Here is an 18533-nt window from a genome sequence, read left to right on the forward strand (position 1 = left end):
TATGTGATGAACATAATTAATATCACTGAATTGTACATAAAAAAGTTGAAATGGCAAATGTTTTGTTATATATGCATAAATTTTTAATACCACAATTAAAAATATATAAAAAAATGTATAAATCAAAATGGATTGCTAAATAATATTCACATAACCCACAGGAAAGCAGAAAAAAGACACAAAAACAAAAAAACAGAGAGAATAAGCAAACAAAAAATAAAATGGCCTACTCAAGCCCTAATTTACCAATAATTACATTAAATATAAATGTACAACAGAATGAAACACTGCCTAGTCCCACACCATCCTCGCAATTGTTGCTATGTTTGGGCCCCTTGTTGCAGCCACCGTGTCAATCCATCTTGTCAAGAGTCTTCCTCTATTTTGCTGACCCTCTACTTTAAGAAGTCCCCAGGGACTGGTTCCTCCTGATAACATGTCCAAAGTACGTAAGACAAAGTCTCACTATCCTTACTTTCAAGGAACATTCTGGCTGTATTTCTTCCAAGACAAGACTTGTTTGTTCTTCTGGCAGCCCACAGTGTATTCAATATCCTTCACCAACACCATGATTCAAAGGCCTCAGTTCTTCTTCCATTTTCCTTATTCACTACACAGTGTTTAAGTGCATATAAGGTGATTGAAAATACCATGGCTTGGGTCAGGAGCACTTTAGTCCTCAAAGTGACATCTTTGCTTTTTAGCACTTTTTAAAACACTTTTGCAGCAGATTTGCCCAATGCACGATGTCATTTGATTTCCTGACTGCTGCTTCCATGGGGATTGATTGTGGATCCAAGTAAAATGAAATCCTTGACAACTTCAAATTTTTCTCTGTTCATCATGATGTTGGTTATTGGGGCAGTTATGAGAATTTTTGTTTTCTTTATGTTGAGGTGTAATCCATACTGAAGGCTGTAGTCTTGGATCTTCATCCGTAAGTGCTTCAAGTCCTCTTCACTTTCAGCAAGCAAAGCTGTGTCATCTGCTTATCACAGGTCACCAATCCTGATGCCACATTCTTCTTCATAGAGTTCAGCTTCTCAGCATACAGATTGAACAAGTATGGTGAAAGGGTACAACTCTGATGCACACCTTTCTTCATTTTAAACTGTGCACTATCCCCTTTTTCTGTTCAAATGACTGCCTCTGGGTCTATGTACAGGTTCCTCATGAGCACAATTAAAAGGTTCTGGGATTCCCATTCTTTGCAATGTTATTCATAATTTGTTATGACCCACACAGTCAATGTATTTGCATGGTCATTAAAACACAGGTAAACATCTTTCTGGTATTTTCTGCTTGCAGCCAAGATCCATCCAACATCAGCAATGATATCCCTTGTTCCACATCCTCTTCTGAATCTAGCTTAAATTTCTGGCAGTTCCCTGTGGATGTATGGACGCAGCTGCTTTTGAATGGTCTTCAGCAGAATTTTACTTGAGTGTAATATTAGTGGGAAACCCTGGTGGAGTAGTGGTTAAGTGCTATGGCTGCTAACCAAAGGGTCGGCAGTTCGAATCCGCCAGGCGCTCCTTGGAAACTCTATGGAGCAGTTCTACTCCATTCTATGGGGTCTCTATGAGTTGGAATCGAGTCGATGGCTCTGGTTTTGGTTTGGTTTTGGTGATATTAATGATATTTTTTGATAATTTCTGCATTCTATTGGATCATATTTCTTTGGAGTGGGAAAAAATATGGATCTCTTCCAGTCAGTTGGCCAGGTATCTGTCTTCCAAATTTCTTGACATAGATGAATGGGCACCTCTAGTGCTCCATGCCTTTGTTGAAACATCTCAATTTGTATTTTATCAATTTCTGGAGCCTTGTTTTTCGACAATGCCTTCAGCGCAGCTTGGACCTCTTCCTTCAATATCATCAGTTCTTGATTATATGCCATCTCCTGAAATGGTTGAACTTTGACCAATTCTTTTTGGTACAATGACTCTGTGTGTTCCTTCCATCTTCTTCGGATGCTTCCTGTATTGTTCAATATTTTGCCCATAGAATCCTCTAAAATTGCAACTTGAGGCTTGAATGTTTTCTTCAGTTCTTTCAGCTTGAGAAATGCTGAAAGTGTTCTTCCCTTTTGGTTTTCTAACTTCAGATCTTTGACATTTCATTCTGATACTTTGTCTATTCGAGCCACCCTTTGAAATCTTCTGTTCAACTCTTTTACTTCATCATTTCTTCTTTTCACATTAGCTACTCTATGTTCAAGAATAAGTTTCAGAGTCTTTTCTGATATCCATTTTGGTCTTTTCTTTCCTGTTTTTTAAGTGACTTTTTGTTTTCTTCATGTATGATGTCCTTGATGTCATCCCACAATTCTCTGGTTTTTGTCATCAGTGTTCAGTGCATCAAATCTATTCTTGAGAAGGTCTCCAGATTCAGGTGGGATATACTCAAGATCATATTTTGTTTCTCGTGGACTCATTTTAATTTTCTTCAAGTTCAACTTGAACTTGCATATGACCAATTGACGGTCTGTTTGGCTATTGGCCCCTGGCCTTGTGCTGACAGATGATGTTGAGCTTCTCCATTGTCTCTTTCCAGAGATGTAGTCAATTTGATTCCTGTGTATTCCATCAGGCAAGGTCTGTGTGTATAGTCTCCATTTATACTGTTGAAAAAAGGTATTTGCAATGAAGAAGTCACTGGTGTTGCAAAATTCTATCGTTCAATCTCTGGCATTGTTTCTACCACCAAGGCAATATTTTCCAACTACCAATCCTTTTTTTGCTTCCAACTTTCACATTCCAATCACCAGTAATTATCAATGCATCTTGATTGCATGTTTGATCAATTTCAGGCTGCAGAAATCGGTAAAAATCTTCAATTCCCTCATCTTTGACATTAGTGGTTGATGAGTAAATTTGAATAATAGTAGTATTAACTGGTCTTCCTTGTAAGGATATGATATTATCCTATCACTGACAGCGTTTTACTTCAGCATAGATCTTGAAATGTTTCTTTTGATAATGAATGTGATGCCATTCACCCTCAATTTGTCATTCCTGGAATAGTAGACCATATGATTATCTGATTCAAAATGGCTAATGCCAGACCATTTCAGCTCCCTAATGCCTAGGATATCAATCTTCATTTTTGACAACTTCCAATTTTCTTAGGTTCATACCTCATACAATTCATGTACTGATTACTAATGGATATTTCTAGGTATTTCTTCTCATTTTGAGCTGCACCACATCAGCAAATGAAGGTTCCAAAAGCTTAAGCCCATCCACGTCATTGATGTCAACTCTACTTTGAGAATGCAGTTCTTCTCCAGCTCTTTTGAGTGCCTTCCAATCTGAAAGGGTTGGCTTCTGGCACTGTATCAGACAATGTTTCACTGCATTTGTAAGTTTTCACTGGCCAATTTTTTTTCAGTAGTAGAACACCAAGTAGTCTGTCTTAATCTGTAAGCTCCACTGAAACCTGTCCACCCTGGGTGACCCTGTTGGTATTTGAATACCAGTGGCATAGCTTCCAGCGTTTATGCAACTTGCAAGCCACCATAGTATGACAGACTGACAGACAAGTGGGGCTCATAAATGTAGACACAAAAATTCACAACAAAATATTTGCAAATTGAATTCAGCAACATATTAAAAAAAAAAATCATACTACATGACCAAGAGGGGTTTATTTCAGGGATGCAAGCCTAGTTCAATATTTGAAAACCAGTGTAATCTACCATATTAACAGGCTAAAGAAGAAGAAGCACATGATCATATCAATGACTAGAGAAAAAGTATTGGACAAATCTGAATAAGTATTCATAATAAAAAATAGTCAGAAAAATAGGAATACAGCAGAATTTCCTCAATTTGATAAATAGCCTCTATAAAAAACATTATACGGTGTGGTGAAAGACAATGTTTTTCCTTAGTGGTGAAAGACAATATTTTTCCTTTAAGAATGGGAATATGGCAAGGAGGTCCACTCTTATCACTGCTATTCAACGTAGTCCTGAACGTTCGAGCCAGCATTATAAGGAAAGGAAAGGAAGTAAAAGACATACAGATTGGAAAGAAAGAAAGAAAAGTGTCTACAAATAGTAGACACTACGAATAATAGATGACATAATGGTTGACATAGGAAATCCCAAGGAATCTACCAAAAAACAAAAACAAAAAACTCTTAGAACTAAAAACTAATAAGTGAGTTCATCAGGATTGTAGGATATAAACTCAACATACAAAAATCAATTATACTTTTATGTTTTCTTTTTCTAAAAAAAAAATATATATATATAAAAACAAAATTTAAAATATCACTTAAATCACTCAAGAAATTTGAAATACTTAGCTGTAAAAGTGACAAAACATATACAGAACTTGTAAGCTCAAAACTGCATGCTTTTGAAATAAATCAAATAAGATCTAAATAAATGGAGAGGCATATTGTGTTCAAGGATTGGAAGACTCAATATAGCGAAGAAGTCAATTCTCCCCAAACTGATACACAGGTTTAATGTAGCTCCTATTGAATTCATGGCAAATTTTTGTAGCTAGAGATAAGATTATCCTAAAATTAATACGTAAAGATCAAGGAACAAACCAAATAAAACAACTTTGATAAAGAAGAATAAAATTGGAAAAATTAGTCTACCCAATTTCAAGATTTATTATATGGCTACACTAATCAAGACTGTGTGGTATTGGAGAGATAGGAACAAAGATCAATGGAAAAGAAAACAAAAGCCAGAGAAGGCCTCATACAAAGGCGGTCTACCGATTTTTTTAAATTAACATATTTATTGAGATAAGTGTAGATTCACATGAGATTGTAAAAATAATACATAGAGATCCTTTGTAAACCTTGCTTGCCTAGTTTCTTGCAATAACAACAGTCTTAGTTTCCTAGTACTGCCATAACAGAAATAACACAAGTGAGTGGTTTTGAAAATTAGAGATTTATTTTCTCATAGTTCAGGGGGTTAGAAGTATGTATTCAGTCTGTGTCTTTAGGGGGAGGCCCTTCTAGTATCAGCCAGCTGAAGAACACAAATTAATTGATTTACTTAAAGATCACAGGAATAGTCTCCAAACTGGGAAAGCTTTACTGCAGCCACAAAACAAAACAAAACAAAACAAAACAAAACAAAACAAAACAAAACAAAACAAAACAAAACCATAATAAATTATAGATGATGGTTGTACGACATGATTAATGTGATTGGTATCATTAAATTGTACACCTGAAAAATGCTGAATTGGCAAATGTTGTGTTATATATATTTTTACAGCAATAAGAAAATAAAGTAAATACGTAAAAACACACAAAAAGGTAGAGACAACATCTCCAGTGGAAACTTCCAGTTCTTCCAGAATTGTATCAAGAAAAAAATTCACCAAATATCTGATTTACAGAGAATTTGCCTTTTCAAGTTAGAGGAAAATCCTTAAAAAGCAGATGATAAGATCGGCCATACATTTGAAGAGCTGGGGACCTATAAACTACAAGCCAAAACTCTTTCAGAAAAATTTAAAGCAATCACTGGCTGTTACCGAAGCCAGCTTCCTTCCCACTGGAGAAGAGCTCTTCATAATGAGTTGATAGTTGTGTTGGCTGAAAGACACTTCCATAACTTAAGAAAAGAGAATGCATGCCTGAGACCAAACATTACTGAGGAAGAATTTAAAGGATTCCAGAAGTACTTTTATGCCCACATGATTGCAATTGGGATATTTGGCAGAGGCTGGCAAGAAGTATCAAAGAATTCTCTGGGTGACCAGATGCCTGAGGAAGAGGGCATGTCAGGCTGTGAGGGGTGGGGAGGCAGGGTCCAGTGCCTGGTGTGGAGCAGAAGCCAACCTCCCAGGATCAGGGCCCCAGGAGAAGAAGGCCCTCCCTCAGGTCAACTCCTTCTTGACATAGCAACTCCTCCACTAGAGCTAGAGAGAGTGTCTCTGTGTGCTAGCTGCAGCTCCAGACCTTCTTCTGATTCAGCCCTCTCATTGGAACAGAGTGCCACCGGCCCAGGCACTGGTCCTCCACCTCGTCCCCTTGCCTGACGTCAAATGTTCTAGTGAGGTCCCAGGGGGCAGCTCTTGAGAAGATGCTTCCCTACACTTTCATGTATTCCAGAAAGCAAGGAAGAAATTACCCAGGAATCTTCTTCATGGAGGGTCTTCCCTGGCCCAGCACCTCCTCCACTGTCCACAGAGATGTCTCTACACCAGCGCTGTTCACACAGCCTGAAAGCATAAGTGAGTCACCTCTGAATTGACCCCAGAGCCAGCCGGCTTCTAAAGATTCAGAACCTCAGCAATGTGCTTTTTCCTCTGTACTAAAGTAATTCTGATTTTTTTTTTAGTGCTATTGCTATTAAGTGATTATTCAATAGGCCAAATGAAAACTTGATAGGGTTACAATTCTAAGATAATGTTTTATAACTGTAGATTATTTAAATGTGACACTTAGAAGCTAGTTACTTCCATTTGATTGTATTCATAGGTAGTATTATTGCGGTATCTTTTTTAAAATTAATAAATCCACTAAAATAATCCATAATAACAGCAAGAATTTTGTCTTTCTTCTAAAATAAATCTTTTTTTTTTTCACTTTTGGTTTTATTGATCTTATTTAAGTGATTATACAGTATCAACAATGGAGACATGATAGGATTATGGTTTTCAGGAGAATGTTTTGTAAATGTATGTTCTATAAATGTAAATATGGGGGTTGGGAAGGACCTCAGAGGCCAACCTGCAAACTGTTGTCCCTCCCTGTGTTGTCATCTCCATCTGTAGCCACTGCCTAGCTATATCCAGTGACCGCTGGAGCTGATGACCGTGGATAGTTCAGAACTCTGACTTCCTTCAGGGAGAGCAAGAGCACCTGGTACAAGACCTGCCACGGCTTGACCTTGGGAACCTGGCCTCTCTCAGACTCAGTTTCCTCTGATCACCGCTGCCTTAAACAAGTTCATGGGCTTCCAGCTGTCCTTCAATTCGAAATCTACTGCGGGAAGCAGAACCAGGCCTCTGGACATCCAAGAGTTTTCAAGCAACGCCTCTTGTGCCTGTTGCCTCTCTGCTTCCTCTCACATCATTATCATCACCATCATCATCATCACTATCATTTCTTATCCCCACTTCTCTCTCTGCACCTGCTTTCTGCTTTTCTCATATTCAACACATGCACTGAACAAATGACAGCTTTATTTCCTGGGTATCAGTGGGCATCTGACCTGTTCCTGGGTCAAACCTGCTGTGATCTTGTCAGGTCGCCCCTCTAGGCCTAGAATTGGGACTCTGAACCTGGGACCAAGTTCCTTTCCAAGCCCAGCTGCTTCTAGGCACCTCTGTCCAAACCACATGGCATTGTTTCTCCTTGAAGTCTACCACAGCCTCCTACCTCATATCCCTGCCCTGTACACTTCTACAAATCTGAATCCAGAGTAAGCTTTAAGAAAGCACAAATGAGAACATAGACCTTGCTGCTGAAAGCTCTGCAATGCCTCCGAATCACACTGAGACTCAAATCTAAACTCCCAACAAAGACCCACACGAATGCACATACTCTGTCTTTGCATGTCTGCCCGTGCCCCTTCTACCCAGTCACTGCCCATCCTTCTGTCCCATTAATACATCAGTCTCACTCCTGCCTCAGGGCCTTTGCATTGGCTGTTTCCTTTGTCTGTAACGCTTTGCCACCACAGATACGTGTGGCTGCCTCCTTCTTATTGTTTAGATATCAGCTTGGATCCTGCATCTTTAAGTGGCCTTTCTTGCAAAGCAACTGTACTCCCTTCACCCTTCTCTATTCCTTTGCCTTACTGTGGCTTCGCAGCGCTCACCCCCTCTGAAATCACTTTATTTCCATGTTTGTTTACCTGTGCATTGTCTGCATCGCCCTCTGAAATGTAAGGACCCTGAGGGTAGAGAGCTTATTATATTTACCCCTGACCCCTCTCTCCTGTCTAGCACATGACAGTTGCTCATTAAGGACTTGGGGAATAGGAGAAAAAATGAGCAAGTGAATGTAGTGGGAAGACCTCCTGAGATCTCAGATATGCCCAAACGTCAGAGTATGGATGTCCAGGGACTCCCAGTGCAGATTCCACATACCTTTGGGAACCTCCTTGGAACCTTACTTGGACCCTGGGGTTCCTCCCTGCTGCACACTCCCTGAGAACTCTTGGCTTTGTCCTAGAAGATGCTCCACTCTTGTGTGTGGGTTTCAGGAAGTCTCTGTCTGAACATTCCATGCCAGTTAGTCTTGTCTCCACATTGATGTGAGTCATGCAGATGGCTGGGAAATGCAAAGTTGTTTTAAAGACAGAAGGAGATGCTAAAGAAAGAGATGTGGTAGGGTGACCTCTGGCCTCTTGGGCCACAGTATTGAGCAACAAAGAACTTGAATGTTTTTGTGGTAAAGGAAAAGCCACTGGACCCCAGGGGGTCGGGTCATTTCACTGGCTTGGGTAGTCCTTAGCAAGGAGACAGAAATATGCAAGCTTTCAACAATCAGTTATTACTTGAGTGTACCGGTTGCCATGGAGTTGAGTCTGACTCATGGCAACTCCATGTGTGTCAGATTAGAATTGGTCTCCACAGAGTTTTCAAGGGACTCCTACCTGGGTATAGTGACCAATATTTGTGGGAGACACAACTCGACAAGTACAGAAACCCACACCGTCTTCTGGTTTTTTCTACTCATCCCTCCTTATGTCTGTCCTTAGGACAGGGATTGCATTCAGAGATGAGAAAACTGAGGCTCTAACAATCTCAAATCACGTAATATGATAGCTCAAGCTCTGAAGCCAGACTGCCTGGGAAATAATCTCCCGTCTGTTGCTTCCCAGCTGTGTAACTGTGGGCATGTCACTTAGCCCTTGGGTCCCTTGATTTCTTCATGTGTAAAACATACAAGAGTTGTTGTTTAGGTTAAATGAAATGCCTTCATGCAAAGCAATGAGCACATGGTAAGCCCTCCATATAAGTTGCTATTTTTATTATTGCACTTGAAGTTAATGACTTACCTGGCATTGAACCTGGGACCCCTGTCCCATATCCCATTAATTTGCCACTCTTTGGAGAAAATTTTACCTGTTTATAAACTGTGCTTGGTTTTCTGATCACTTCAAAATTTGCCCTTGACTTCTTGTTTTAGGGTCTGCTTCTGGAAGAACCCCAGCTAAGACACAGTCCATCTTCTCTAAGCTTAGACAATGGAAAAGTGCACTTTCCTTATGGACCAGATGTGAAGATAAGATAGTTTCAGAACTTCTGGCAAGCTCTGGTTAATTGGAGTAACAATATTTATGTCCCTGTTCCCAGTGAGGCTGGCTATTTCTCAGGGAAGTTTGATTCAATTCCACAAACACTTCTCCCACTCATTAAGACACCTACCACCAAAACATCTGGTCAATTAAATTGAAAACATTAGTTGAACCAGTTGCTTGGCATTATATGGTCAAACATCTGGATGGGTGAAATTTTAATTGAATGTTTTGATGTCATGTGGTCTCAGTTTCAAAGCCGATCCCCAAATTGAAGGTACATACCTTTATTTTGTCTCTATGCCAAATTGTGTGGGTGGAGTTTGCTATATGTGTATAAATTTCACTAAATTCTGATGTTAAAATCATGCATCTTTGATTTTCCACATGAGCCTTGGTTTAAAGAAAAGGTCCATTCTTTTGCTGGCCAACTGACATGTCCCAATGTTTTGTTAGGCAATATAGTCCCTATTTGCATGGAGTCTACACTGGAATTTTGGATCTGGTTCTATGTACTCTGCGAAGTCCGATGACGTATTTAATAACTTTTTCCTCAGGTTTCCATCAATAGAATGGGGAGCCACTTTTGCATTTTCTACCTCAAAGGGAGGGCATGTTGTGTAAACCTAAGATATTATATGCATATGTGAGCACGTGTGTTCACATACATGTGTATGAGCTCACAAATGCATACCCTATTACAATGAATCCTCATGAATTCTTGATGACTGGGATTCTGTCATATTCTTGACTTTATCTAGCTGCCTTCATTGTCACCAAAATGGTGACTGGTGTAAAAATAGGCCTTCAATAAATATTGGTGAGTAGCATTGAATTTCCTAGAGTGTATTCAGCCCTGGTGGTACAATGGTTAAGTGCTTGGCTGTTAACCGAAAGGTTGGTGTTTCGAATCTACCCAGCAGCTCTGCAGGAAGACTTGGCAATTTGCTCCTGTAAAGATTACAGCCTAGAAAACTCTATGGGGTGGTTCTACTCTGTCACAGGGAGTCACTATGAGTTGGAATCACCTTGACAGTACCTAACAACAACAGAACATATTCAGTCTAACATGCGAAACTGGATAAAAAGTTGATTTCACTCTTAAACTGGAGCATGTTAGAAATTTTGACACTAGCATTTCTAAGCCTATCTTGTAAAGAAAGTCTCTTCATTCATTCATTCAGTATGGTTTATAGAGTGGTAGGTACTACGGAAAATGGCGAGGAAAAATATACATGGCTCCTGGTAATGTAGAATATCCTGTCAGTCATATAAAAATGAAAAGTTAAAGCTGTGATACATGCCTTTTGGGGGGGGGAGCGGGTAGGATTACGGAACCATAAGAAGGTAAAACAATGGTGAAGCCTAAGACTGGGAAGTTGGGAAGCCTTCTTTGAGGAAGTGAAGACTGAGCTGAGAGCTGGAGGAAGAGGAGGAGTAATTGACTTCAAAGGGCAGGAGCAAGAAATGTTTCTAGATAGATAGAAGAAAAACTGTTTAGCATCAAGAAATATGGTGGGTTTTTGGAAATGAGAGAAGCCCATGTGGCTAGCAGATGAAGGTAGGAGGTGATCAGAAACTAGAATATTCAGGACCTTTTAGACCAGTTTAAACAGTTTGCTTTTATGTTAAGAGTGATGGAGAGCCATTGTAAACTGTAGATACAATGGTGTTCAGTCTGGAATTTTGAAAATACCTTTATGGTAGTCATTAGTGTTGTTCTCCAACTATTTCTGAATCACTGCCCTCTGGACACATTGTAATACTGCATTTCCTTGCCCCTAGTGTTGGGGAGAGCCACATGGTTAGTTCTGGCCCATGAGGGGTCTAGTTCTGGACAAGGATATTTAATTATAAGAATGAGATGCTCCAGAGTTCCCTTTCCTTCCCTTTGTAATTGTGGGAGAATTGTTGAGAGGCAGCCAACCTTCAGGCTGGCTCCCTGAGTAATGGCTAAAGACAAAAAACTTCACTGATCCGTGCCGATTGTGTTGCATGAATAAGAAATAAATTGTTGTTGTGTTAGGCCGATGAGACCTTGGAGTAACTTTCTGCTGAAGCATAAACTAGCTTATCCTGGCTAATATAACCACTTTGGTTGCTGAGTGGGAAAAGGAAAATGAGAGCAAGAGTGTGGATAAAATGCATTAGAAGTCCTTTGCAGAAATCTAGATCAGGAGTCAGCAAACTATGGCCCATGGGCCAAATCTGGCCTACCATTTTTGCATAAATAAAGTTTTAGTGGAAGAGTCAAGGTCGTTCTATCGCTGTTTTTGTGCTACAACAACAAAGTTTAGTTGTTGTAAAAGAGACTGCATGGCCTGCAAAGCCTAAAATATTTAATATCTCGTCCTTTACAGGGAAACCCTGGTAGCATAGTGGTTAAGAGCTATGGCTGCTAACCAAAAGGTCGAATCTAATCCGCCAGGTGCTCCTTGGAAACTCTGTGGGGGCGGTTCTACTCCATCCTATAGGGTCCCTGTGAGTTGGAACTGACTCGACGGCAATGAGTTTGGGGTTTGTTTTTCAAATCCTGATCTAGATGAATAACAATAGTGTCTTGGATTAGGGTTCCAGCAGTGGAAATAAACAGAAGTGGACAGATATGAGAGATGTTTAAGAGGCAAAATTGACAGTGTCAGTTGATAAGCCTAAATTGTTGTTGTTAGCTGCTGTTCAGTCCATTTCAACTCATGGCGACCCCATGTGTGCAGAGTAGAATTGCTCCATAGGGTTTTCAAGGATGTGATTTTTTGGAAGCAGATCACCAGGCCTGTCTTTCGAGGTGCCTCTAGGCAAGTTTGAACTGACAACTTTTCAGCCAGTAATAGAGAACTTAACTGTGTCACCCTGGGACTTCTGATAAGGCTAAGTGGTGGGGGTGGCGGGGTTCTGCAGAAGTGTTCCCATTGTTACTAAAGGCAATGTTGGAAAAAACCTTTTAGCTAACTTCTCAAATTCCAGTAGAGCAATTAGCTTCTTCTGACATCTCCTCCCTGTCTTTTGCCCCGAGAGCCTACACAGGCACTATTTAAATCTCTCTTAACTTGTCTTGCTTCTTTGGCCCATTAAAAACCTTTATCTTGGCACAAGACATCTTTGGCACAAGGTCATGTAATGCTTCAAAAAAAAAATCCAAAAACACACAAAAACAAAAAACAAAAACAAGACCCCTCTTTCGACATCTGTTGTGATGCGGCAGCCAAGAGCAGGGTCCGCATGGTGCCAGCATGGCAGCCGCACTGCATCTTGCAGTCAGAGCGAGTGTGGTGCCAGCATTAATGATCCAGGCTTCCTACAGAGGGGCCGCTCTGCCAGCCTCCTAATTAGGACCTGCTCAATGCGGCCTGGGTTTGGGCGGTCAGGCCTTTCCTACTGCCCTCCGCTCCCTCAGTTGTCTTCCTCCCATGCGGCAGTTTTGCATTGTGAGCATTTTTTATTGTGGTCCACTTAAAACAAAGGGAAAAGTAATACAGGCCCCATCAGAGGTACTGGACAAAGGGAAGTGCAGATGAAGCCCATGGCCCTGCTGAAGATGTCCCAATGGGCCTCCTTGGAAGGGTGCAGACCTGAGAGACCATATTTAACACCCCACGGGTCAGGAGGCAGCTGAAAGCTTTGCTGGTGGGGCCCAGAGTTGCAGTTGGTGCTGTGGGAGGCTCATACTGGGCCCTTTCTCAGTCCCCTTGTCCCAGAGGGTCATCATCAGAAGTTGACCCCAGGTCTGACCCTTGCTTGTCAGCCAGATGTGGCAAACATGCAATAATGGAATGGGAAGTTGGTACTCCCCTGGCAGTCTAAATCCACTCATGGAGAAAGTTTGGAATGTCATGAGTCTCCTGTGAGTACATCGGCTCTGATTTGGGCACTTTGGGGGCACAGACTTTCAGTAAAACAGTTTTGGAGGTGGGGGGGGTCCCTTGGAGGAGTAGCTTCCAAAAGGTGATAGATGAAAGGAGTCCTGGGACTCAGCCAAGTCCCAAATCAGGGAACTGAGACTAGAAGCTCAAGTAGACAGGGCTTGGGTTTGCCTTGGCTACTGTGATGGCACCAGTGCTCAGCATAGAGCCTGGCACACAGGAGGTGTTCAAGAAATATGTTAAGTCAATGAAATGGGCAGAATTCATAGTAGCTACCTTCTAGGATGTGCTAAAGATTCAATGAGGTAGTAGGTATCAAGTACTCAGCACAGTGACTGTATAGTGTCACAACTACTACAACAACTAAAGTCAAGACTAGAGCAGGGGTTGGTAAACGTATTCTGTAAGGAGTTAGAGAGTAAATATTTTAGGCTTTGCAGGCCATGCAGTCCATATTACAGTTGCTGAACTCTGCCATCATAGTGTGAAAGTAGCCATAAACAATATATAAATGAATGGGTGTGGCTATGTTCCAATAAAACTTTATAAGAACAAACTATGGGCTGGATTTGGTCTGTAGACCATAGTTTGCTGACCACTGCCCTAGAGGGTAAAATTTAGTAAATCTACTATTGACAGAGGGAGTACAAATAAATATATGGCTAGAGTCAAAGGCAGTTCACGTGAAGAGCAGCTCCAGCCCAGGTGAACCAGGGAAAGACAAAGACAACATAGGCATTGTCTCACCTGGGAGACTGATGACATGAAGGATGCACAGGGCATCTCCCAGGCTCCTCCCCACAGCTCCTGAGTGCCTGGACGTTTCTGTCATAAACAAAATACACACGATCTTGGGCAATTCACATCGGTTTCTGTGGGCGAGAAGCATTCTTATGTGTACAGGCAGCAGAGGATGGAGTAATTAGAAGACTAATTAGAAGACCTATTGACCCTTGGGAAACCTTAGTGGCATAGTGGTTAAGTGCTACAGCTGCTAACCAAAAGGTTGGCAGTTCAAATCCACCAGGTGCTCCTTGGAAATTCAATGGGGTAGTTCTACTCTGTCCTAGAGGGTCACTACGAATTGGAATCGACTTGAGGGCAACAGGTTTGGTTTGCTTTGGTATTGACCCTTGAGGTCCCCTGATTTGTATAGTCATATTCCTGGTAGCATTTAGGGGACAGATCACTCTGATGATACCTGAAATTTGGGATATTTTGAAATGAGATTACACCCACATGTATCCATTCAGCAAACCTCTTTTTTTCGCTTCTGTTAGGTGCCAGTCATTGTGCTCAGTGGTGGAAATAAAGATATAGGTAAGACTGAATTCTTGACTTGGAAGAGTGCTTGGTCTAGTTGGGGAGACAGGCACAAACAGGTTATTAATTACAACACCATGCAACTAATGAGGTGGTGATGTTGCTCATGTTCACAGTGGAGGGAGTGGCCATCTGGGCATGGGGGTAGAATGAGTCAGCATGCTATGTTTGAGCTCCTTGATGGAGGGCCAGTGACTTACACTCATACACTGCCTTTGGAATGTATTTTTTCTCTGCAGGAGGGATGTACAGCTGGGAAATGGTGAGAGAACAGCTTCCCCTGGGGCTTTTTGAAGGTGAAGGAGAAGACACCAGAGAAATGGCTTTTCTCTTACTCCACATGGTCTTTGTGGCTCCTGGCAGGTCTTGCCATGAAGAGGCAGGGAGAGTGAAATGCTAAGAGTAGAAAGTGACTCTTTTCTTAGCCCCATGACTTTTATGTTGACTTATAAGTATTTGACCCGCCCATCTTTCGGTTAGTAATGATGCACAAATTATTTGCATCACTCAGGGACCTCAATTCTTCTTTTTATTGTTGTTAGTTGGTGTTGAGTAGATTCCGACTCCTGGAGACCCCATGTGTGCAGAGTAGAACTGTATTCCATAGGGCTTTCAAGGCTGTGGGCTTTCAGAAGCAAATTACCAGGCCTGTCTTCTGAGGCACCTCTGAGTGGTTTTGAACCTGCAACTGCTCAGGTAGTAGTCAAGCGCTTAACTGTTTACACAACCCAGACCCTAAATTGAGATGCTGGAAAAAAAATACTCAACAGGATTTAAACTGCACCTTTGAACATAAGTACTCACTTTGTGTTGAGGGAATAAGGACTTGTTGATGGAAGATTTATATTCAGAAGATTCTCCCCTTTTCAACCAAAACCAACAACCAAACCCATTGCCGTCGAGACGATTCTGACTCATAGTGAAGCCATAATGGTAGGTTAAATATTTTCCATTGTTTTGCCACCAGCTTCACCTTGGCTCCCCATTCAGGACATCTTCAGCCCCACTATTAATGACATCTGTTTGAAACTCAAATATGATTGTGTCACTTCTTGCCTTAAAACTATTAGGGGGAGATTTGTCTCACAGGGTAAATTCCCCTAAGGTCCTCTGTGTTCTGCTTCTCCTGTAGCCACACCAAGCTGATACTAACAGGGGCTGTGTAGTGGATGTTCACCATTGGTCACGCTCTTCTTGGACATTTGCTTATGTGAGCTATTTGATTTCCCCATAATCCTATGAAGCTCAACTGGTTTGGTTTTACAGAGGAGACAACTGGGAGTCAGGGAGGTTGAGAAAGAAGGCAGTCATGGAATTTAACCAAAGAGTCATCTGAATTCAATTTCTGCACCCCTTCTACAACATTCTTCTGCCTAGAACATTCTTCATTCCACTTCTCCTCCAATAAACTAAGCTTCTTTTAGGGTTTAGCTCAAACATTTCCTGCACTATGAAGCCATTCTCGATTCTCCCATCCTGTATTCTTGATGAGTTCCAATACTATTTTTTGTAAGCATCATAACATTAGCGCCTGACTTAGTTTCTTAGTGCTGCTATAACGGAAATGCCACAAGTGGGTGGCTTTAACAGACAGAACTTCATTTTCACACAGTTTGTTGTTGTTGTGTGCCATCAAGTGGATTCTGACTCATAGTGACCCTACATGATAGAGTAGAACTGCTCCATAGGGTCGCAAGGCTGTAATCTTTCCAGAAGCAGATTGCCAGGTCTTTTCTCCCACAGAGCTGCTGGTGGGTTCGAACCACAGACTTTTCAGTTAGTAGCCAAGCACTTAACCACTGTGTCACCAGGGCTCCTTTCTCAGAGTTCAGGAGGCTGGAAGCCTGAATTGAGGGCACCGGCTCTAGGGGCAGGCTTTCTCTCTCAGCTCTGGGGGAAGTTCTTGTCTCTTTTCAGCTTTTCTTCCTCGTTTCCTTGGAGATCTTCCTGCAGTGTTTATCTTCCCCTCTGTTTTTGATTTTCTGGGCCTAATCTGCTCTTTTTAGAGCTCAAAGGTGATTGGCTTAAAATATACCCTATAACGTAACGAAGAAGGTCCTATTCCTAAACGAGATTATATCCACAGGTATAGGGGTTTAGGATTCACAGTACATATTTTTGGGGGGGACAATTCAATCCATGACACTGCCATTATGTCTTTTCCATTTCCGCCTATCTGTTCCCGATGGTAGACTGTAAGCACACTGAAGGTTACTTTGACATAGGATCTCTCTATATTTCCAGGCCCAGAAGAGGAATGGGGCACTGAATATCTATCAAACGAATAAATGACTAGAACAGAACATTTTGGGATGCATGGATTTGGCTTTACCTTTCAAACATAGAAATAATAACTTTTAGAACCACGTGGTAATGGAGATTAGATGTGGAATATGGAATGAAGGAAAATTGTTCTCATGTTATGTGGCCTGAGTAGTAGCTGGACCCAGGGACTGGTTGGGGCTGGCTGTGCTGTCCAGCATGACAGGAATCTCTAAAGTCCATCCTAAACATTTAAATGAAGTAAAGTGGTTGGCTTTATAAGTAATAGAAGTCAATTGTGTTTGCGGCATCTAACGCAGCAACAGCATTAGATGGTTGAGATGGGGTGCGCGCCAAGAACTGCTGAGTGGGCAGGAGGCCCGGTTTCCCCCTCCCTCTGCATCCATTTGTGATAAACCGGGTCTGGCTTTCAACCAGTCACGCTCCTAACGAGACTTGCACAAGATAGCCTTTGCCCCCAGCACTGACATAACCTGCATCAGGAGTTCAGTTACCTAGACTTCTAAAAACACCCACACATATACACACTCACTCACGGTCTTTCTAAATACAGTTTTATCTTCATATCTTCCAACACTCTTTGAATAGACTGAGAAACATTCAGATAGAAACTGAAATATTTAGATGGACTGGGTTACCTTAACTCCCTTATAAAAGGGATTTTTTTTCAGATGCAGTTGAATGGCAGAAGGAAACAGATATTCTGCCTTGACTCCATGAATCTGAGTCACTGATGGGAGCTTGCCTTTTGGCTCCAGGGTAGGGCAGGAGAGCTACAGGCAAAGATTCAAATAACGCATTTGTTCCTTTCACAGGAGAGCTGGTATCCTTTCCCAGCGTGAGACTAGGTGACGTTCAGTCTTAGGAAAATAGGATTGAAAACATTTAAAAAAAAAAAGAGTAAAATTTATTGTTCTACTCCGTTAGTCTAAGCACTTGGCAGCATTATCTAATACAGCCATTTTAGAATATACCGGTTACTCTGACTCATGGTGACCCCATGTGCTACAGAGTAGAATTGAGCTCCCTAGGTTTTTCTTGGCTTTAATCTTTATAGAAGCAGACCTCAGGACTTTCTTCTGTGGCACTGTTGGTGGGTTCGAACCACCAATCTTTCGGCTAACAGATGAGTGCAAACCATTTGTACCACCTAAGGACACAATCCTAGCATACGGGTATTTTTATTAACTCCATTTCACAGATAAAGAAGTTGTGGTTCTGTTGTTGTTGTTAGTTGTCGTTGAGTTGGCTCCAATTCCTGGCAACCTCCATGTAAAACAGAATGAAACATTGCCCAGTCCTGTACCATCTGCAGGACTGTTGGTATACTTGAGTTCATTGTTGCAACCACTGTATATTTTGAGTGCCTTCCAACCTAGGAGGCTCATCTTCCAGCACTCTATTGGACAAAATCCTGTTGTGATTCATAGAGTTTTCATTGGCTAATTTTCAGAAGTAGATTGCCAGGCCTTTCTTCCTAGTATGTCTTAATCTGGAAGCTCTGCTGAAACCTGTCCACCATGGGTGACCTTGTTGGTATTTGAAATACTGGTGGCATAGCTTTCAGCATCAAAGCAGCATACAAGACACCACAGTATGGCAGACAGACAGATGGGTGGTGGAACTGAACTTTAGGGTTGTTCATAATTTTCTCAAGATCACACAGTTAGTAAGGAGTCCAGCCAGAGCCTTTGTTCTTAAAGGCTGCGTCTTGCAGACTACAGAGCCTGGCTCAAAGCTATTTGAATGAGAGTCTGAGGAACCTCCTGGAAGTAAACTCACCCTAAGGAAACAGGAAATCAGGATCATCAAACTATGCCCCATAAAACTCT

Source organism: Loxodonta africana, chromosome 24 (genome assembly GCF_030014295.1).
Source record: "Loxodonta africana isolate mLoxAfr1 chromosome 24, mLoxAfr1.hap2, whole genome shotgun sequence".
Lineage (NCBI taxonomy): Eukaryota > Metazoa > Chordata > Mammalia > Proboscidea > Elephantidae > Loxodonta > Loxodonta africana.